Raw genomic sequence first — 24,740 nt, forward strand, 5'->3', positions numbered from 1 at the left:
CAGCTTTGACCTTAGAACACGTCAAACATTCTCCTACATATTTAGAAATATCGGCTTTCATACCCGGCCACCAAAAGTGTTTCTTGAGATCTTTATACATCTTCCCCGCTCCGGGATGTATTGAATATCTGGTTTTATATGCTTCTTTAAGTACCATTTCTCTCACATCTCCAAACCTTGGTACCGATATTCTATCAGCCCTATATCGGGTTCCGTCTTCCCGAATATTAAGATGTTTCTCTGATCCTTTGGGTATCTCTTTCTTCAACTTTCCTTCTTTTACAACCCCCTGTTGCGCCTCCTTTATTTGAGTAGTAAGGTTAGTACGAATAATTATATTCATAGCTTTTACCCGTATAGGTTCTCTGTCCTTTCTACTCAAAGCATCAGCTACCACATTCACCTTCCCTGAGTGGTATCGAATCTCAAAATCATAATCATTCAACAGTTCAATCCACCTGCGTTGTCTCATATTTAGTTGCTTCTGATTAAATATACATTAGAGACTTTTGTGGTCGGTATATATAATACTTTTGACCCCATATAAATAATGCTTCCAAGTCTTCAATGCAAAAACAACAGCACCCAATTCCAAATCGTGAGTTGTATAATTTTGCTCGTGAATCTTTAATTGTCTAGACGCATAAGCAATCACCTTCGTTCGTTGCATTAATACACAACCGAGACCTTGCTTTGATGCGTCACAATAAATCACAAAATCATCATTCCCTTCAGGCAATGACAATATAGGTGCCGTAGTTAGCTTTTTCTTTAATAACTGAAACGCCTTCTCTTGTTCATCCTTCCATTCAAATTTCTTCCCTTTATGCGTTAATGCAGTCAAGGGTTTTGCTATTTTGGAGAAATCTTGGATGAATCTTCTGTAGTAACCAGCCAATCCTAAAAATTGACGTATATGCTTCGGAGTTTTTGGGGTTTTCCACTTTTCAACGGTTTCAATCTTTGCCAGGTCCACCTGGATACCTTCTTTGTTCACTTTGTGACCGAAGAATTGAACTTCTTCCAACCAAAATGCACACTTTGAAAACTTAGCGTACAGTTTTTCTTTCCTCAATACTTCTAGCACTTTTCTCAAATGTTCTTCGTGATCTTGATCATTCTTTGAGTAAATAAGTATGTTATCGATGAAAACAATGACAAACTTGTCAAGATATGGCCCACACACTCGGTTTGTAAGGTCCATGAACACAGCTGGTGCGTTAGTCAATCCAAACGGCATAACCATAAACTCGTAATGACCATAACGTGTCCTAAAAGCAGTTTTTGGAATATCATCCTCCTTTACTCGCATTTGATGATATCCAGAACGTAAATCGATTTTCGAATAAACCGACGAGCCTTGTAGTTGATCAAATAAGTCATCAATTCTCGGCAGTGGATAACGGTTTTTGATGGTAAGTTTATTCAACTCTCTGTAGTCAATACACAACCTAAATGTACCATCCTTCTTCTTGACAAACAAAACAGGAGCTCCCCATGATGATGTGCTTGGCCGAATGAAACCACGTTCTAATAGTTCTTGCAGTTGGCTTTGCAGTTCTTTCATCTTGCTGGGTGCGAGTCTGTAAGGAGCACGAGCTATTGGTGCAGCTTCTGGTACAAGATCTATTTGAAATTCAACAGATCGATGTGGAGGTAGTCCCGGTAATTCTTTCGGAAATACATCAGGAAATTCTTTTGCGACGGGAACATCATTGATGCTCTTTTCTTCAGTTTGTACTTTCTCGACGTGTGATAGAACAGCATAGCAACCTTTTCTTATTAGTTTTTGTGCCTTCAAATTACTAATAAGATGTAGCTTCGTGTTGCCCTTTTCTCCGTACACCATTAAGGGTTCTCCTTCTTCTCGTACAATGCGAATTGCATTTTTGTAACATACGATCTCTGCTTTCATCTCCTTTAGCCAGTCCATGCCAACTATTACATCAAAACTCCCTAACTCTACTGGTATCAAATCAATCTTAAATATTTCGCTACCCAGTTTAATTTCTCAATTCCGGCATATATAATCTGCTGAAATTAATTTACCGTTTGCTAATTCGAGTAAAAATTTACTATCCAACAGCGTCAATGGACAACTTAATTTAGCACAAAAATATCTACTCATATAGCTTCTATCCGCACCCGAATCAAATAAAACGTAAGCAGATTTATTGTCAATAAGAAAGGTACCCGTAACAAGCTCCGGGTCTTCCTGTGCCTCTGCCGCATTAATATTGAAAACTCTTCCTCGGCCTTGTCCATTCGTGTTCTCCTGGTTCGGGAAATTTCTAATAATGTGGCCCAGTTTTCCACATTTATAACAAACTACATTGGCATAACTTGCTCCGACACTACTTGCTCCGCCATTACTCGTTCCGACACCATTTGTTCCTTTCGTTCTGTTAACCCCTGGTCCTTAAACTTCACATTTCGCCGCGCTATGACCTTTTCTTTTACACTTGTTGCAAAATTTGGTGCAGAACCCCGAGTGATACTTTTCATACCTTTGCCATAGCTGCTTCTGATTGTTGTTGTTGTTGCGATTGTTATTGTTGTTGGGATGATTATTGTAGTTGTTGTTGTTGTTGTTGTGCCATTTGTTGTAGTTGTAATTGATATTGCGATTGTTGGGATAGTTGTTGTTATTTTGGTGACTCTTATCACCGTTTTCCTCCCACTTTCTTTTGACTAGCTTCACGTTGGCCTCTTCGGCTGCCTGTTCTTTAATTCTTCCCTCAATCTGGTTCACTAGTTTGTGTTCCATTCTACATGTCTTTTGTATGGAGGCAGGCTCGTGTGAACTTATATCTTCTTGGATTCTCTCCAGTAACCCTTTCACAAACGCGTCGATCTTCTCTTCCTCATCTTCGAATGCTCTCGGACACAATAGGCACAATTCTGTGAATCGTCTTTCGTACGAAGTAATATCGAATCCCTGTGTTCGTAACCCTCTAAGTTCCGACTTGAGCTTATTGACCTCGGTTCTGGGACAGTACTTCTCGTTCATCAAGTGCTTGAATGCTGACCATGGTAGCGCGTAAGCAGCATCTTGTCCCACTTGCTCAAGATAGGTATTCCACTATGTTAACGCAATACCTGTGAAGGTATGCGTAGTGTACTTCACTTTGTCTCCTTCAGCACACTTACTTATGGCAAACACCGATTCAACTTTCTCGGTCCACCGTTTCAATCCGATTGGTCCTTCGGTCCCATCAAATTTTGAACGTTTGCAGGCAGTGAATTCCTTGATTTCTTGTGCCGTTAGCTGTATTACTAGATTCAGAGTTATTGTTGGTATGTAGCGCGGCCTGTACTGCTGCTATGTTTGAAGTAAGAAAGGCACGAAATTCCTCTTCGCTTATATTCAAGGTATGTCGAGTAGTCGGTGCCATTTCCTTCAAAATAGTCAAATGAAACAATTTAATCATACAGAATATTATGAGTAGTCAATAGTATCTCGTAGCATAATATGAACTCATTTATAAAATCTTTTTCTTCATATTAGCGTTTTATAAGTTTAAATTCGGGTACTACCTACAATTCCATATGAAAAACTGATTATAATAATATATCACATACAAATATTCTTCAAACTTACAACTTCGCTATATTACATATAACATGAAATATAGTACACTATGATACAGGACAGTTTTGAAGATAAATCTAGTTAATACGCAAGTTGTTCAGCAAAGGAAATAAAGATACGTAATTCATAATTCCAGAAACAAGTCATGCATTCTGGTTTTACTAAGACGACTTCCCATCCTTGATCTTGTGGAAAATAACCGTTATGACCATTGGCTAGGAAGCATGTTGTAATGTCGTTAAAAGGACGAGGGTTTCGTAATGTCCAACAGCCCCATAATAATCTAAAAACCTTGTTTCTCACCCCAACTACTGAATCCGTTACTTGTGGGAAAGTTTTATTTAAAAGCTGCAATCCGATGTTCTTTTTCCTACTTTGGTAAGAAGCGAACATCACTAACCCGTAAGCATAAGATGCTTCTTTATGTTGCATGTTAGAAGCTCTTTCTAATTCATGAAATCCTATGTTGGGATATGTTGAGTCAAAATAGGTTCTTAACCCGTAGCGTAAAATTGCATTTGGGTTCCCCGCATTTAACGCTTTAAAGAAAACACGGCGTAAGTTAAAGTCTCCCCAATGTGATATACCCCACCTATCAAAGGAAAGCCTTTTATAAACTAAGGCATTTATGGAAAGTCTTTCAAATGTTTGACAAGTTAATTTCACCATAACTAAATGTGCTGATGAATTTAGACCGACTCTAGACAAGATTTCCTCATTCATATCCTCTGGTAGGTCTTCTAAAATATTCGGTTGTCTACCCTTAACGTCCATTATATTTTTATACTGTAAAATAGACAAGTTTTAGATTCTTAATAATAAACAATACAAGCAATTTTTACATAGAACATAAAAGTACAAGCACACTACAATACATTTATTACACAACATGCTCACACCCCTCTAATCTGAATCACTGGTTTCTTCTTCTTCGGACTTGGTTCTTTTTCCTAATCTTCTAGGGATATATGATGTTCCTCTAATACGAGTCATCGTTTTCCACATTGGTTTAGAAAAACCTGGCGGTTTAGAGGTTCTTGGGTTATTGTCACGATATTGAAAATACGGGTGTTGACGGTACATATAAAGTTCATCGGGGTTAGAATCAGATTTCTCTATTTTGATGCCTTTTCCCTTATTATTTTCTTTTGCCTCATTAAATTGGGTCGGGGTAATTTCTATAACATCATCGGAATCCTCATCAGGATCTGATTCATAGGAAAATTGGTAATTTTCCCAATATTTTGCTTCCTTAGCAGAAACACCATTGACCATTATTAATTTTGGTCCATTGGTTGAGGATTTCCTTTTATTTGACCGGTTTTCTGTCGTTCCTACTATTCCCCCTCCGGAACCTCTTCTTCTTCCAGTTCCTCTTCTTCTGGTTCCTCTTCTTCCAGTTCCTCTTCTTCCGGTTCCGTTTCCTCTTCTTCTGGTTCTTCGGGAACTTGTGAATCTTACCAATATATATTCGACTCTTCGTTATTATTAGGTGAGTCAATGGGATTTGTGCTAGAGGTAGACATCTATTACACAATATCAAACATGTTAAGAGATTAATATATCACATAATATTTACATGTTAATAATATATAGTTTCCAACAAAAATGTTAAGCAATCATTTTTAAAGAAAACACGGTCGAAGTCCAGACTCACTAATGCATCCTAACAAACTCGATAAGACACACTAATGCAAATTTTTTTGGTTCTCTAAGACCAACGCTCGGATACCAACTGAAATGTCCCGTTCATATTGATTATAAACGTTCCATATTAATTAATTTCGTTGCGATGTTTTGACCTCTATATGAGACGTTTTTCAAAGACTGCATTCATTTTTAAAACAACCATAACCTTTATTTTATCAATAAAGGCTTTAAAAGCATTACGTAGATTATCAAATAATGATAATCTAAAATATACTGTTTACACATGACCATTACATAATGGTTTACAATAGAAATATATTACATCGACATATGTTTCTTGAATGCAGTTTTTACATAATATCATACAAACATGGACTCCAAATCTTGTTCTTATTTTAGTATGCAACAGCGTAAGCTCTTAATATTCACTTGAGAATAAACATGCTTTAAACGTCAACAAAAATGTTGGTGAGTTATAGGTTTAACCTATATATATCAAATCGTAACAATAGACCACAAGATTTCATATTTCAATACACATCCCATACATAGAGATAAAAATCATTCATATTGTAAACACCTGGTAACCGACATTAACAAGATGCATATATAAGAATATCCCCATCATTCCGGGACACCCTTCGGATATGATATAAATTTCAAAGTACTAAAGCATCCGGTACTTTGGATGGGGTTTGTTAGGCCCAATAGATCTATCTTTAGGATTCGCATCAATTAGGGTGTCTGTTCCCTAATTCTTAGATTACCAGACTTAATAAAAAGGGGCATATTCGATTTCGATAATTCAACCATAGAATGTAGTTTCACGTACTTGTGTCTATTTTGTAAATCATTTATAAAACCTGCATGTATTCTCATCCCAAAAATATTAGATTTTAAAAGTGGGACTATAACTCACTTTCACATATATTTCCTTCCTCGAAAATAAGACTTGGCCACGGATCAATTCACGAACCTATACAAATATGTACATATATATCAAAGTATGATCAAAATATAATTACAACCATTTTTATTATGTTTTAAAGATTTGAGTGTATTAAGTCAGCTGTCCTCGTTAGTAACCTACAACTAGTTGTCCACAGTTAGATGTACAGAAATAAATCGATATATATTATCTTGAATCAATCCACGACTCAGTGTATACACGTCTCAGGCTAAATCACAACTCAAAGTATATATATTTTAGGAATCAACCTCAACCCTGTATAGCTAACTCCAACATTACTGCATATAGAGTGTCTATGGTTGTTCCAAATAATATATATACATAGGTCGATATGATATGTCAAAACATTTACATATGTGTCTATGGTATCCCAAGATTACATAATATATTAGAATACATGTATAATACAATATAAGTTAGCTAGGATATGATTTGTTAAACATTTCCCGTAGCTAAAAAGATCAAAAATATCCAATCTTGTTTTACCCATAACTTCTTCATTTTAAATCCGTTTTGAGTTAACCAAATTGCTATGGTTTCATATTGAACTCTAATTTAAGAATCCAAACATAAAAAGTATAGGTTTATAGTCAGAAATTTAAGTTACATGTCAATTACTAAAGAGGTAGTCATTTCCGTTGAAAGAACGACATCTTGATGACCATTTTGAAAAACATACTTTCACTTTGAGTTTAACCAAGATTTTTGGATATAGTTTCATGTTCATATGAAAAATCATTTTCTCAGAAGAACAACTTTTAAATCAAAGTTTATCATAGTTTTTAATTATCCAAACCACAACAGCCCCCGGTTTCACTACGACGGCGTATATCCGATTTTATGGTGTTCATGGTGTTTCCAGGTTTTAAATCATTAAGTTAGCATATCATATAGATATAGAACATGTGTTTAGTTGATTTTAAAAGTCAATTTAGAAGGATTATCTTTTGTTTGCAAACGAGTTTAGAATTAACTAAACTATGTTCTAGTGAATACAAGTTTAAACCTTCGAATAAGATAGCTTTATATGTATGAATCGAATGATGTTATGAACATCATTACTACCTCAAGTTTTCTGGATAAAACTACTGGAAATGAGAAAATGGATCTAGCTTCAAAGGATCCTTGGATGGCTTGAAAGTTCTTGAAGCAGAATCATGACACGAAAATAGTTCAAGTAATATTTTCACTCGAAATAAGATTGTTATAGTTGTAGAAATTGAATCAAAGTTTGAATATGAATATTACCTTGAATTATAAAGAAAACCTACTGTAAATAACAAAGGTTCCTTGATCTTAAAAGATTACTTGGAATGGATTAGAAAGCTTGGAAGTAGACTTGCAAACTTAGAAGTATTCTTGATTTTTATGAAACTATACTTATGGAATTTATGAAGAACACTTAGAACTTAAAGATGGAACTTGAGAGAGATCAATTAGATAAAGAAAATTGAAGAATGAAAGTGTTTGTAGGTGTTTTTGGTCGTTGGTATATGGATTATATATAAAGGATATGTAATTTTGTTTTCATGTAAATAAGTCATGAATGATTATTAATATTTTTGTAATTTTATGAGATATTTCATGCTAGTTGCCAAATTATGGTTCCCACATGTGTTAGGTGACTCAAATGGGCTGCTAAGAGCTGATCATTGGAGTGTATATACCAATAGAACATACATCTAAAAGCTGTGTATTGTACGAGTACGAATACGGGTGCATACGAGTAGAATTGTTGATGAAACTGAACGAGGATGTAATTGTAAGCATTTTTGTTAAGTAGAAGTACTTTGATATGTGTCTTGAATTTTTCAAAAGTGTAAGAATACATATCAAAACACAACATGTATATACATTCTAATGGAGTCGTTAAGTCTTCGTTAGTCGTTACATGTAAGTGTTGTTTTGAAACCTTTAAGTTAAAGATCTCAATTAATGTTGTTAACCCAATGTTTATTATATCAAATGAGATGTTAAATTATTATGTTATCATGATATTATGATGTATGAATATCTCTTAGTATGATATATACATTAAAATATCGTTACAACGATAATCGTTACATATAAGTCTCGTTTCGTAATTCTTGAGTTAGTAGTCTTGTTTTTACATATGTAGTTCATTGTTAACACACTTAATGATATATTTAAATATCATTTTATCATGTTAAATATAGTGTATCAATATCTTAATATGATACATATGTATTTAGTAGACGTTATCATAACGATAATCGTTATATATATCATTTCGAGTTTCTTAACTTAGTAATCTTATTTCTTATGTATATCCCACATTGTTAATATACTTAGTGAGATACTTACTCATCATAATCTCATGTCACCCATATATATATATATATATATATATATATATATATATATATATATATATATATATATATATATATATATATATATATATATATATATATATATATATATATATGTCTATATATACCACAACATGTAGTTTTTACAAATTTGTAACGTTCGTGAATTGCTGGTCAATTTGGGTGATCAATTGTCTATATGAAACTTATTTCATTCAATCAAGTCTTAACAAGTTTGATTGCTTAACACGTTGGAAACATTTAGTCATGTAAATATCAATATCAATTAATATATATAAACATGGAAAAGTTCGGGTCACTACAAAAGGTTGCTGGTAAAGCAAACCCCAAGGAAGATCCGTGCTTTGGTTGCGGTGAGATGGGTCACTGGAAACGCAACTGCCCGATCTATCTAAAGGAGTTGAAAGAAAAGAGGGATGCAGGGCAAACCTCAGGTAATGTATATATGGTATACGTTGAGCTTAGTATTACTTCTTCTAATACATGAGTTTTAGACACAGGATGTGGAACTCATATTTGCAATTCTTTGCAGGGGTTCAAAAGAAGTAATCAAGATGCGAGAACAACAAGTCTCTTCATGGGAAATGGAGCAAGGGTGCAAGTGAAAGCTTAAGGAGACTTTGTTTTGAAGCTTCCAAGTGGTTTGGAGCTTATTTTGAAAAATGTTTTGTATGCACCCGATTTATCTCGAAACATTATTTCTGTATCCCGTTTGAAACAATATGGTTTTAATCTTAATTTCATTAATGATGATATCCATGTTTATTTAGATAATGTGTTCTATTTTAAGGCTTCGCCTTTGAATGGTATTTATGAATTCGTTGATGACGACACATCATACAATATCTCAATGTTCCATGCAAACACCAAGAAACTCAAAAGGGATTTGAGTGATTCCTACTTATGGCATTGTCGCCTTGGTCACATAAACAAGAATCGAATGCATACACTTCAAAAGAATGGACTTTTGAAATCAAATGAACTGGACTCATTTGATGTATGTGAATCTTGTTTATAAGGCAAAATGACTAAAACTCCTTTCAAAGGGACCTATGAAAGGGCTAAAGACTTATTGGGATTAATACATTCGGATGTATGTGGACCCTTTAAGCCCATGACTAGGAAAGGTGAAAGATACTTCGTCACTTTCATTGATGACTTTAGTCATTTCAGATATGTCTACTTGTTAAGACACAAGGACGAAACTTTTGAAGCATTCAAGGAATATCAAAACGAAGTACAAAATAAACTGAATAAGACAATCAAGGTACTTCGTACCGATAGAGGAGGTGAATACCTAAGCGATACTTTCCAAGATCATCTTAAAAGTTGTGGGATTATCTCGCAACTCACTCCTCCTGGAACACCCCAACTTAATGGAGTTTCCGAAAGGAGGAACCGAAAGCTAATAGATATGGTTCGATCTATGATGGCTAGAAGCACGTTACCTCTATCATTTTGGGGTTATTGTCTATGCTCCGTGGCTCGTATTCTAAATATGGCCCCAACCAAGAAAGTGGAACGAACTTCTCATGAGATGTGGTTTGGAAAACCTCCATCTCTATCATACTTAAAGGTATGGGGATGTGAAGCTTATCCTAAGCGTTACATCCCTAATAAGTTGAATGCTCGATCCACGAAGTGTATCTTCATAGGATATCCCAAGGATGATATGGGATACTATTTCTATGATCCTTCCGAGCAGAATGTATTTGTTGCTCAGAAGGCTGAATTCCCTGAAACTAAGTTCCTAATGGAAGGTAATAGTGAAAGGAAGATAGATCTTGAAGAGGTTCAAGATCAAGTAGATAATACACAATTGGTTGACACTAGCACTCAACATGAAAATGTTGAGAATGATCAAATGGATGATCAAAGTATACAAGATGTTCACAGATCTGGTAGGATTAGTAATCCTCCTGAGAGATATGGGTTTCTCATGGATGGTTGCTATGTGGTTGATTTGGATGAACCAACAAACTACCAAGATGCTTTATCAAGGATTGATAAAGATAAATGGCAGGAAGCCATGAACGCTGAGATGCAATCCATGTATGACAACCAAGTTTGGGAACTTGTTGCACAACCTACTGCCTCAAGGCTAGTTGATTGTAAATGGCTTTTCAAAATGAAAACCGACATACATGGAAACTTGGATACATATAAAGCTAGACTTGTAGCAAAAGGTTTCACTCAAACTCAAGGTGTTGACTATGATGAAACTTTTTCGCCTGTGGAAATGCTAAAGTCTATTAGGATATTACTTGCCATTGCTGCTCATTATGATTATGAAATATGTCATATGGATGTCAAGACCACTTTCCTAAATGGACATCTTAAGGAAGATGTCTATATGGTTCAGCCTGAAGGTTTTGTTGATCCGAAATATCCTAAAAAGGTATGCAAGTTAAAGAAGTCAATCTAAGAATTGAAACAAGCATCTAGAATGTGGAATCATCATTTTAATGAGGAGGCCAAGAATTTGGTTTCATTAAAAATGGTGATGAAGCTTGTGTATACAAGAAAGCTAGTGGGGGCACTATCATGTTCCTTGTACTATATGTGGATGATATATTGTTATTTGAAAATGATATCCCGGCAATGCAAGGTGTTAAAACTTGGCTAAGTAAATGCTTCTCCATTAAGGATCTTGGAGAAGCACAATACATATTGGGGATTGGGATCTACAGGGATAGATCTAAGAAACTGATAGGTTTGAATCAAAGTGCATACATTGAAAAGATCTTGAAAAGGTTCAAGATGGAGAACTCTAAGAAAGGTTTGGTACCTATTCAAAGAGGAAAGCTTCTCAGTTCACCTCAGTGCCCTACGACGAAAGATGAACAAGAGATAATGAAGAAAGTCCCGTACACATCTTCATCCATGTTCTTTCAAAAGGTCAATCATGTATGCAACGATATGTACTAGACCGGATGTGTCATGCGCTCTTAGCTTGATAAGTAGATACCAGAATAACCCAGGAAGCAGTCATTGGATTGCTGTTAAAAGTATATTGAAATACCTTAGGAGGACTAATGATATGTTTCTAATATATGGGTCTGGTGAGGAGGAACTCGCTGTAAAAGGTTACGTGGATGCGAGTTTCCAAACTGATCGAGATGATTCTCGATCACAATATGGTTATGTTTTCACATTAAATGGAGGTACGGTCTCTTGGAAGAGTTCAAAATAGGATGTTGTTGCTTTATCCACTACAGAGTCAGAGTACATTGCCGCCTCATTGGCAGCTCAGGAAGCTGCATGGATGAAGAAATTCATCGAAGACTTAGGAGTAGTCCCTTCCATTCAGGACCCTCTTGAGATCTTTTGTGACAACAAGGGTGCAATTGTTCAAATCAAGGAACCTCGTGCTCACCAAAAGACCCGTCACATTGAGCGGAGATTCAACTACATAAGGGATGAAGTTGAAAAGGGAAAAATATGTATTCGCAAAGTTCACACAGATCTTAATATTGTGAATCCGCTCACGAAGCTCTTACATGGTGCAAAACATCAAGGGCATGTTAGTGCATTAGGGCTTCGATATTCTAGTGATTGGTCATGATCTGTTTTAAGTATTGTAACGGAACGAAATTGTTCAAACTCATTAATATAATTATGGTGTTAATTTATTAATCTTGAGTCATGTTCCTATTTTGCATATTTTATCCATGAATAAGCTATTATTCTAAATTCCGTAGTCGATCACATTTGTAAGAACAAGTGTGAGGTTTAGACTATTATGAACTTGGATTGGTATAAATTCACGGGATGAATGTGGGGCAAGGTTGCAACCAAGGTTCATAGATATTTGTGGGATACAAATATTGGAAGACCCGCCCTTAAGATTTACTAAATGGAGCCTTTGTGGTTGATCACATGTAATCTTGAGTAAAGGCGAATATCATTGTATCCTCTGACCTGAGATACATATTGGGTTCGGATATTTACCAAGTATTGTGCCTTGATTCTTTCCTTCACTATTCTGAAATATGGTAGTTCATAAGGAAGAGCTCAGGTATAATGCAAGGTATATATTTAGGACATATGTAATCAAGATGGAATTTGTCCCTCTTATTCGTTGAGAGTCAGATGTCTAAGGCCTGATAAAGTTAAATCTAGAAGAGAGTGATCACTCTGTGTCTCTTAGATTTAACATGACATCTAGGACGAAAGGAAATAATGAAAGATTCACCTATTCATATTCGAGATGGGAACTCGAAAGGGATGATGTTATTGAATGGCACAAAGTCATAACATATTGGGGTGATGGACGGTCATTAGGTGGTATCCATCACTTGCATTAATTTCTTATGTTTCTCTTGCAAGTGGGAGATTGAAGGTATTTCGCATGCCCGAGAGACATATTAAATTAACGTGGCTAATATGTTTTGATCCAATTCGGGTCATACTCAATAACAAGCTTACCGACACCTTATACGTATTTAATCTTAATGATTAGATCATTGATTAAATACGCGACACTTGAACTTTAAGAAAAATGGTTTTCTGAAATATTACTTGATGTGTACATATATATAAATTATGGAATAATTTATATAATATGGATTTAATTATTTATAGGTTAAATAATTAATTAATTTATGTTACATTTTATATAAATTGGTTTTTTATAATAAAATGTATATGTAAATAAAAATGGAAGTTTTATAAAATAGTTTTATAAAATTTAACTTTTATAAAACTTATTTTAAAACAAATTTGGAAGTGGCATTGGAGTCTCAACTAACATGCCATTTGGCTAGCTTTTAAGTGGTTACTTCCAAAGATTCCAAGTGAATATGTACCAAGACCTCTTGGAGACTCAACACACATGCATCACATCAAAACACTTAAAAAAAAAAACTGCACAAACCTCTCTTTTGCTGCTGTCCAGGCCGTGGCCTTTTGGGAGATGAAAAGGGTTTCTAAATTGGTTTTTGCAAGCTAAATTCAAGTGTTAATAAAATCCTAACTAAAGGCAAGGGTGTTGGTGGTTAGCTTGGGGTATAACAACTTAAGGTTTCATACTTTTGGAGCTCCATTCATCATCATCATCTTCATCACATATCAACAAGCTTGGAATAGGTATAATCTCTTTATTCTTGCTTGTAGTTTGTAAGTATATTTCATAACTTGATCCTACTTGGAATTTAACTTTAATTGGTTAAAGATTAACAAGTTTTAAATGGTAATATACATGATTCCGCTTTGAAAGATTCTTAAATGGTTTTAAGCCTTATGAAACTTGTTAAATCCCAACAATTAGGTTAATCTTAAGATTCATTCCAACCAAATCTTATTATAATACCGTGAAAAATTCTATCAATCTTCTCAAATAACATCTGCTTGTGCGTAGGTAACTAATCCTTTCCAACTACTACTTTAAAACTTCCAAGTTTTGTTGACATGAGGTCATCTCCAGATGGCCCTCCTGTAAATTTTAAGGTACTACCTTAAATTATTCCTCTATCTCTGCCAGCTTACCATTAGCTTGTCCTATAGAATACTTAACTCTGATGATTGTTAATGGCTTATTAGTCATAACACTAAGGTTCTTAGATATAAGGTTTCTATCGATCTAGTATTAAACAACTTCGAGACAATAAAACGTTGTGACAAAACGTACTGATGAAACATGACTAGGAACTTCGAAATCAACAGGTTTAATTCACACAAAGGCGGAATTAGTGAATCAAACCAATATAGTGAATATTTTGCTTTTTAGGATTAAATTAGTCAAACCACAACAAGGATTGTGTGATTAGATTAATTCCTAGAGCTATTATTCACCTCTGGAGTGATTTGGGTTGAGAGAGAATCGGGTAAGGCTACCAGATCTGAGTGATGTGTGTGTAATGAGAGGATTAACCTAAAATGAAGAACATAACACTTAAATACCCATGCTGTTGAGTCAACCACGCGAGTCAGCTATCACTCATATGAGTGATCTGTCTCAGCCGTGTGGGTGATCACTCACTCGTGTATGTATATTCAGATTAGATTTGTAACTCAGCTCAGCTCAACCGTGCGTATGAGCTTGTCAGCCGTACGAGTGAGACTTCACTCGTATGTGTGACAGAGTCTAATATAGCCAATTATCCTTTTTGCGTTCCTACAGTACCTTTAATCACATATAAACACATATATAGGATAATAAAGAGCGATCATGGTAGCACATAAACTGAAGTACTAATCACAAACGTAAGCTAGATGTCTAGGGACTTACAGAAAATGCATCAACAACTCCCCCTAGGACCTGGAACATCGATTATAATAAAGTAAACGTTCATGAAATACAAATAAGTCCAATAGTAACATCAGTTTAACATCAAATACATATCCAGATTCTCTCTCTCGCATAAATACATCATCAAAAACAAAATACAAACTAACAATACAGTATATATGACATAGATCAGCTGGCTTAAACTTGATTTGAGCTTTGAGCATCACTTTCTCTATTGAGGTAGGCATGGTAGACATCGATCACACGTTGATATCTCATAGCTTCCTCCTTTCGATCATCTCTAAACGTAATGTGATGGCGGTGAAGGGTCTCCACATCAAATCTCAAGAAGTTCCTCAGCCCCATAGGATCTAAAATCCTCACATTGTCGAACTGTATGCTTCCATCTTCCTTTTCAATTGCAGTTAAGATCACTGCTTCCTCTGATAACTCATCGAACCACCATCTGAAGTTTTTGCATATATCCTTGGGTAAGGGCATCAAGGGTGATTGCTTCATGTACTTGGCTGGACGGAACTTAACAACGCGTACAGGTCCACGTTTAGAATTTCTCTTTGTCGGGTGCATGGAAAATCTGGCGGCTGTTGACTTAAAGATATCCCATTTCCATGTCTTATACTCATATATGAGTTTTCTCTGAAACCACCTAGAAAGGTCACTATCTTCAGCGTTCAACATCTTCAGCTTAGCAAGTTGCATGATTTCAAAGTAAGGTAGAGTTTTGAAGTGACTCGGTCTTGCCATATAATCAACTCCTCCTTCCCTCTTGATCGCAAAACAATTGATCTCCTTGAAGTAACCCCAGCTCAAAATTTTACCCTTGGAATACTTCTTTGTTCTCTTACCCCTTTCGTAGAAACTAACAAACTTCAGCTCGAGTTCTGGCTTATTCAACTGATCATGGTTAACGACGTTCTGTTTCCACCAACTCTGATGGATCTCGTCTTCTTCAATGTTTCTGTTAACTTTAACCCTATCACGTTTGAACCATTCATTAATCTTATTCCATGCCTCGACTTTAGCTTGCTCGGCTCGGAGTTTCTTCTTCTTCAGCTCAGTTTCTTTTCTTTCTTTCTCAACGAGCAGTTTCTCATGTCGTATTTTCTTATTTCTTTCCATTAACTCATCAACTTCCTTGATTTGCTCCTTGTATACCATCCTTGCTTCTTCTAAATCATTCAATCTCTTTGTTTTCACCTCACTACTTAAATTGAAAAAGTCACTTAAAGTGTTGAGTGACGGATTTGAGTATGGCTCAAGCGAAGGCATAACAATCTCAACTTCTTCTTCTTCTTTTTCATCAGATTCTGTTACCATTTCATCTTCAAATTCAATAATCACATCTTCTTTCACACTATCCTTACCAACAGAATCTTCACTCTTCTCATCCGTAAACAAATTATCGAAATCACTTAAGTTGATATTTTGGATTGATTCGGGAGGGATACTGGTAAATGACTCTTCTTGTGGAGCCTTGTTCTTAGCTTCAACTGTCTCCGCATCCTCTGTATCATTTTCACTATCGTATGCCAGAGCAGCAAGCTGTTTCATCGGAAAATCACTTGGTGGAACGTCCCCCTTTTCTGCATCATTAAAAACATTTGAATAATTCATATAATATTCAGCAGTAAAGACCTCACCATATTCATTAAATCTTCGAATAGGTATCACTAACGGAATCTCAAAAGAGGGTCCTCCAGTTCCAGCATCTTCTTCATCGTCTTTCTCGTCATCACCACCCAAATAAGAGGAATATTCTTCTCCTCTCTCCTTAATTAACTTTATTTTACCATAGGTAAGCTGTTCGATCTTATTGTTCATCTCCTTCAATTTCTCCTTATTCTCACTCTTAATCGCCAACACCTTCTTCTTCAACTTCTCCGTTCTACCCTTCTGACGGTCCAATCTAGTCGATAACCTCTTGTTTTCCTCCACCAACGACTCAATCTTAGCTTCACTGATCTTCTTCTCCTCAAAGGCTTGATTCTCTAGATTGGTTATTTTCGTGATCAAAGACAACAGTAGATTTTGATGTGTCTTGAATTCGGATGATGTGACCTGAGGTGTTGTGGTGGCAGGTCTCGGTGAGGTAACAGCTGCTCTTGCATCCTTCATGAAACCGGATGGTTATTTCTGAGCTTGTTGTTTTGAACCTCCCTGAGATGACCATTGAGATGAATCAAAATGATGTTTTGTTCTTTTCTCCTTCTTCTTGGGTTGTTCTAAAGTCATCGCTTCCTTCCCTTTCCTCTTCCTCTGAATCAAACTAACATCTTCCTCTGTCGCTTCATCATCACCTTCAATAACTTCATCATTAACATTACCTCCTCCTTGAGCTTCACCGGTAGCTCTCTGATTATCATCTCCACCTTCCTCATCTGTAACTTCGAAGTTAAAGTCTGAATCATCATTTCTCCACGCGTTACCAGCCGGACATCGATAATTGATGTCGTAGCGTGGGGGTATATGAAATAGTACTATATTTTACTACGAAATACGTTACAAATTACACAAGTTTTAATTATTTATTTACAAATAGGATATACCTAAACCTTGCTACAACACTATAGGCAGTGTACCTAATCGTAAAGTAGTGTAGTTTTTAGTAAGTCCGGTTCGTTCCACAGGGAGCTGGCTTATTTCACACTATATTTTAAACAATTATATTCGTACAAAATATATTATATTAATAATATATAAAAGGGGGTTTTACCGTTTAATGACCGGTTTGTCGATTTTATATTTTAAGCGAAGCGTAAAGTAAATGACGATATTTAACTAACAATATAAAATAAATAACAATAATTAAAATGACAATAAATAAAAGTACGGGGAAATATGAAATAAAATATATTATGCTTATTTAAACTTCCGTAATCATGATGTTTGACGTGTTGATTTTTAGTTTATTCCCATGGGTTAATTGTCCTTTGTCCTGGATTATTTAATATGTCCGTTTGGTTTTTGTCCAAAACAGTCCATCAGTCATAAATATAAAGTGCGAGTGTCCTCGTCAAATTATCCTTATACCCGAAGTTAAATATTCCAATTAATTGGGAACTTAAACTGTAACAAGGTTTTATTATTTTGTTTAATAATTACACCAGGATATCGACTGCGTGTAACCCAAGGTTTTAATACTTTGTTAACAATTACGCCAAGTGTCCTTGTACATAATTTCACCCCTTTTTTAATAATTCCACAGACTATTAATCCATTCCCGTGTCCGGTTAAATGAACGATTATTCGTACATATAAATATCCCGCCCATCGTGTCTGATCGAGTGTATATGGTTATTTATAGGGACGTCCAATTGTAAATCTTCATATTAAAATTAACAAACTATCATTTAGTTAAACAAATATAAAGCCCATTAATAGCCCATGGTCTAATTTCCACAAGTGTCGTTCTTTTATCCAAACCCCAATTATGGTACAAAGCCCAATTACCCCGTCTTTAATATTTAGTCCAACATCATGATTACTTTGGCTCAAATAAGCATAATAATAACTTAAGTACGAGACATTAATATATGAAAGGATCCGAAACTAATCATCCAGACGTTGTCCATATTGATTACAAACGAATTACAATAGTTGATAACATTGCGAGGTACTTGCCCTCAATATGATACATCTTACAAACGTTGCATTTATTCTTAAAAGGCAATCTATAGTTACATCCATAATTGACATATTCGCCTGACATTTCATAATATTCAAATGACCTAAACCGCCATTTACTTAATAATAGTCTCTATGAACTTCAATGACTCGAATGCAACGCCTTATGATATAAGTCCTTAATGGCCTCAAGTAGTATCCTTAGTACGAGATAATGCACAGCGGAAGACTTAATTCATACCTGAGAATAACATGCTTTAAAATGTCAACATAAAGTTGGTGAGATATAGGTTTAATGTCGACAGCGATATAAATATAGACCACAAGATTTCATATATAAACATTTTAATAAAAATATTCTAAGTGGTTGAGCACTTGGTAACCATACTTAACAATTAATCACGTCGCATATTCCCTTTAATATGAAATCTTACTACACTGTACCAAGTGTAGTCACGAAACGAAGTACTGTGCAACCGTTGAATACTGGTCGTCCAGTCCGGTTGGGGTTGTCAGGCCCGATAGATCTATCAACAGGATTCGCGTTTACAATACCGCTGTAAATATTAGTTACCAAGCTACAGGGAAGTATGCCAGTGGTACAACTCAACGTAGAATATATTTTTCAGTTACTTGTGTCCATAACGTAAAACATAAAATACATGTATTCTCATCCCGAAATATTTAGAGTTTAAAAGTGGGACTATATACTCACTTTCGTCTTGAAGATATATATAATTTGACTTGGTCTCCGGTTGATATATCACGAACCTATCCATATATAATATATCAATACCTTTTCTTTTTAAACAAACGTCACATATATATACTTGTTATACTTTTAATACTTTGAATAATTCCTTAGTCCGTAGTTAGCAGCTCGTTGTTAGTAATTCAATTTTAATGGTTCATTTTTAGATGTTTAATATACCCGCAATGAAATAAATAAAACCCCCAACGAAATAAATAAAACCCCATCGTATATGTATTGGTCGAGATTAATCTTGACCCACGGTACCGGTGTTGTCAAATGACGTGTTGCGTACATAAAGTACCGGTGTTGTCAAATGACGTGTTGCGTACAAACATGGGATCTTATGATTAATCTTCTCGTGTTGTTTACGGGTGATCCTGAACCATATAAAATTGAATTATAAGTACATATATATAAAATATCATGTTATCTTAAAAAGATGTGATTTATTTAATTTTTCCCAATTATTTTCGTGGCTAAACTAGTCTTGGATATCCGATTTTGTTTCGGTCATAGTTTCTTCGTTACAACTCCGTTTTCGTTGATTCAACTTGCCATCTCCTTGGATCGAGTCCCTCTTTAAGACTATGAACTGTAAATACCTTAGTTTGTATTCAAAATCACACGGCATAGGTGAAACTTTAGTGAAACTTATGAAGTTAAACATTTTCCTCTATGTAAACAACCTTAAATGATTATTTTTCTAAAAATACTTATACTTTGAATTAAATCATGAAATTTTTATGTGTTAACATATTTATAGTAAAAATCATTTTTCCAGAACATAAACCTCCAATTCAAAGTTTAAGATAGTTTTTAATTATCCAACCCAAAACAGTCCCCGGTTACACTCCGACGTCGTAAAAACAGTTTTTAAGATATTCTTTGAAAAACCAAGTTATACCTTGTTAAGTTAGCATATATTTAAGTTATATTACAGGTCTTGAAGTATTTTAAAAGTTAAGTTAGAAGGATCTATTTAGTTTGCAAACAAGTTTGAAAACTTTCAAACTATGTTCTTGTTGTTAAAATTGTATACCACAAAATATGATAGCTATATATATATGAATCGAATAAGGTTATGAACATAGATACTACCTCAAGTTCCTTGGACAAGGTTGCTGTAAAAGAGGAGTAAAAAGCTAGAACCAAAAGGGTGATGGAATTGGATGAAAGATTGGAAGTAAGTTTGTGTTCTTGGAAGGATTTCTTGAAGTGTTTTTGTATGGTTTTCTTATGGTGTTTAAGTAAGGTTTTTGAAGCTAAATGATGGGGAAAATGCTAGGAGATGATCAAGTATGAAGTTAAGAGTATTTTGAGAGAGAAATGGAAGTGTAAGTATGAGAAAATGGGGTGAAGAAATGGTGTGCATGCATAAAAACGTTTTTAGGTTATAAAGGAAAAAAAAATACCTAACTTTGTTTTCTTGCTAAATAATTCATGCTACTTGACAAATGGTTGGTTCCACATGTTTCTTAATCATTTAAGGCTGCTAAGGAGCAGATTTTTATTGGTATATACCAATAGTAAATACATCTAGAAGCTGCGTATGATACGGGTACATATACCCTAGGTATACGTATAGAAATCTTTGAGAAAACGGAACGAGGATTCAAATATAGCTATCTTTTGTAAATATACTTATATTGTTTTATGTATTTAAGTCTTTAAAAGTGATTAAATACATTACTTATACGATATATGTATAAACATTATAGGTCATAAGTATTTAAGTCAAATAACGTTACGTATGGTTATCGTTTTGAAAACTTAAGTTAGTAGTTTCAAAATATACTTATAACTTATTGTTATTAATACAACATGAGATATTAAAACATTCTTAGATCATGTTAAATATGTATATATACATATATATACACAAACTTATAATTATCATATATTGTATAGTTCGTGATATCATCGGTCAAACTAGACGGTCAAATGTTGTGTAAAACTCTTTTCGAAAACATAAGTCTCAACAATTTGGATTGCTTATCATGTTGGTAAGGTTTAATTTATGTAAATATTAATCTTATGAGTATAGAACGATCGAAAAAGTGCGGGTCAACTTTAGGGTTTTTGCTTATCGTGTCGGAACCATATAGAGATTAGAGTTTAAATTTGGTCGGAAATTTCCGGGTCGTTACAGTACCCACCCGTTAAAGAAATTTCGTCCTCGAAATTTGGTAGAGGTTGTCATAAATAACAATAGGAATGTTTTCATGACGAATATGAGGTAATAATGAAATTTTATCATTATTGAAAGATTTAGATAAAACGATTCGGTTATGTGAGACGCACGAGCGAAGCTATCACAAAAGAGTGAAATGAGTAAATATAGAATTGTTGTAACCGATGACGTGATTATGATCGATTTCCGGGATTTAAGGGTTTTAAAGAAAATCTTATGTAATAAGATTTAGTTTTGCGGCGATCAGGATCTTCTTTGATTTAACGCGGCAATCTGTTTTGATTTCTTTGTCGAATATTTCACTATAAATTTACCTCCTTCCCTTTCTTTCTTCCCACATCTTCTATTCTTTCTCTTTAGTTCCTACTTTAAGACATTCGCTAATATGCTCCATCCCATTCTAATCCTTGTTATATTTCTAACTTTCATATCTTTCATTCTTCTTTTTCATCTATCACCAGAAGAATCTATTCTCTTTTATCCTTTCCTTGGAATTATAATGTTTTTAATTCTCCCGTGCCTTTACGTTGCAATACGTATTGATATGCACGGTTTGTAGTTTCGGGGTTGTTGTTAGGTTTTATACCTTCCCTTATATTTTGATGTTCCTACTCCCGTCCCTTAAAATCATTGTCATCCACAGTTAATGCTCTCTCTTATTTGCTGTGGTTTATGTTCCTATTTCTATTCTGAGGTTTTGTCCCTTCGTTTCTTCTTCCCGTCCTCGAGCCAAGCGAACAATGGTCCGAAATTCGTAGGTAGGAAATTTGGAATGAACCTAGCTATTGGTTTTAGAATGAAATTGTAATGACACGATCTTGATTCGTTAAATTACTCGAATATTCCGGAAAAATAGAACTATCAAGGTGATACGTTCTAATATGTTTGGAGACTTGATAGAATGTAAGAGCCGTGTAACATGGCACATGATGACGGTACTGTGAATCATCACATTCCATTAGAAACTTAACATGACTTACTGTAATATAGTAAAGTTGATCAAGTTTCATTATATTATACTAATTCATGCATCAGTTCCCAACACTACTTCAAATCATTTATATTTTAATCTCGGAGGTTTCAGAATTTAGAAATTAACACAGTTTCTTTTATATTGTAACGCAGATGTTACGGAGAGATAAATGATCGCAGATAGGAATAGTTGTAAAAATATCTCCAGAAATATGAAAAATATGTATAACGAATGATATGAAGATATCTTATAATATCTAAGATAAGATGATGATGAAAAATATCATCCGGGCAAGGTTTTGAATAAAGAGTAGGGTTCTTACTGACGGTTTCAGGAGGTACGGAATCGTTTGTATTCTTTGAGAGCAGGTTCAGTCCCTGTGATTTATCCACAGCCTCTTTCATACTTTGCTTCATCCGTTTTCTAGTTCCAAACTTTTTTTTTTCAGCTTTACCACCTTACTATTCTTTGTCATCAAACTTTTGACCGTTAAAGTCGTTTACAGTTTTTGCTGCTTCGTTAGCATTTCAAGAACTATTTCATAGTCCCGGGTGTTTTTCAGAAACTTCACGTTCAGATCATGAAATTCTTAGGGATAGACATTATAGATATGATGGAAGAAGTTCCGCGAGATTTTCAAAATAATGATTGTTGATTTCGCCAAAAGGATAACGATCTGCTGGTGCACCTGTTGATGTTGTCGAGGGATATAAAAGGTTTTCCGGTAATGACGGCGAAAGGACAAGGTATAAATATCATGATTATAATAGAAATAATCTCACTGAAAAGTCGAAGTGGAGCTGTGACAAAATTAGCTTCTTGAAAAGGAATTGTAGGGTTGTTCTTGCTAATAAATGGCAAAGGATTCAATACGTTATGTGTTAAATTATGAATTTGGGTTCGAGAGTTCTTCAGGTGTATAACTGTATGTATAAATCTTCATTCCGTAGGCGAGGTGCGGCGGGTTCAACTTCTCGGTCGAGGTGTTTACAGGAATCATGAAAGGATTTGAATGCGAATTGTAATCGTCAAGTTACGAATGAGGTTTAAGATAAAATCAAATGGCAAGCTTGAAGAATTGTTTAGCTTCATATGTTACAATCAACATTTTAATTCATTTTAATTGTCCAGAGTTAGCCGGAACAGTTAGCGTGGAATCCTTAATAGATTTTTAATTAGTTAAATCGTGTGTTTCTAACAATTTTTTTTTATTTTGTCCAATGTTTTCTTCTTTATGCCACTTGTTGGATTCTGGTAGGTCAAAATCCGAATATGAAATTTGATTGAAAATGGTTATTCTGGGGTGAGCGGATACGAATATCGGTGGTTGTAAGTAAGATAATAGATAACCGTTGAATCAGATTCAAGAATGTACAATATAACTTATTAATGTGAATTCTAAATATTCCTCTGGTACTACCCACCCGTTAAAATATTTTCATCATTAATAGTTTGTACGAAGGAATTTTTAATTACTATCTTTATGAAAATATACTTGCATATATATTTTCTTCAGAGATAATCATAGATTTAATGAGTCAATAAGATATTAAACTCATTTGATTTATCGTTAATTCTAGATTACATAATCTCTAAGACTTTAGAAATTACATAATCGTCATACGATACGTAAAGCGAAGATAATCGATGTAGAACGATATATAGAACGAAGATCATACTCGAAGTACAGATATTGAGTCGTGTGATGTTGATATTCGAGATACAGATTGTGATGTTGAGATTTAAGGCGCGGTTGTGATTGGGGTGATAAAGGTACTGTCGGCGTTGACGATGGTAGTACGGATTATGCTGCTGGTGCTGCTGTTGGTGTTTGTAACCTTCGCACCATATTCTCCAAAACCACTACCCGAGCACGGAGTTCGTTGACTTCTTCTATTATACCGGGATGATTGACGGTTGGAACGAGCGAATGAACAAGATTTGAAATATGGGATAGTATGTAATCATGACGAGATACTCTAGAAATGAGCGAGAAAATGGTGTTTCGAATAGGTTCACCGGTAAGTGCTTCAGGTTCATCGTTAAGAGGACAATTTGGTGGATGGAATGGATCACCTTCTTCTTGCCTCCAGAAATTTAGTATATTACGAACCCATCCCCACTTCATCCAGAATAGATGATGGGAAATTGGTTGATCCATTCCGGTAACGCTGTTCTCGGAGCTCGAATGGAAATCCATATCGGCGAAGCTATCGAAGTCGGAGGAATTTGAGCTGGATGAAGAATCCATCTTGTATGGTCGGAGAAATGAATTTTTGGTTTGGAATAGATTATAGGAGTTGGGTTTGGTACTCTTCAATACATAATTTACATATGTATATATAATATCAAAATCCCATGAATTACGGAGAATCTTTGAAA

This window comes from Rutidosis leptorrhynchoides, chromosome 1 (assembly GCF_046630445.1).
Source record: "Rutidosis leptorrhynchoides isolate AG116_Rl617_1_P2 chromosome 1, CSIRO_AGI_Rlap_v1, whole genome shotgun sequence".
Taxonomy (NCBI): domain Eukaryota; kingdom Viridiplantae; phylum Streptophyta; class Magnoliopsida; order Asterales; family Asteraceae; genus Rutidosis; species Rutidosis leptorrhynchoides.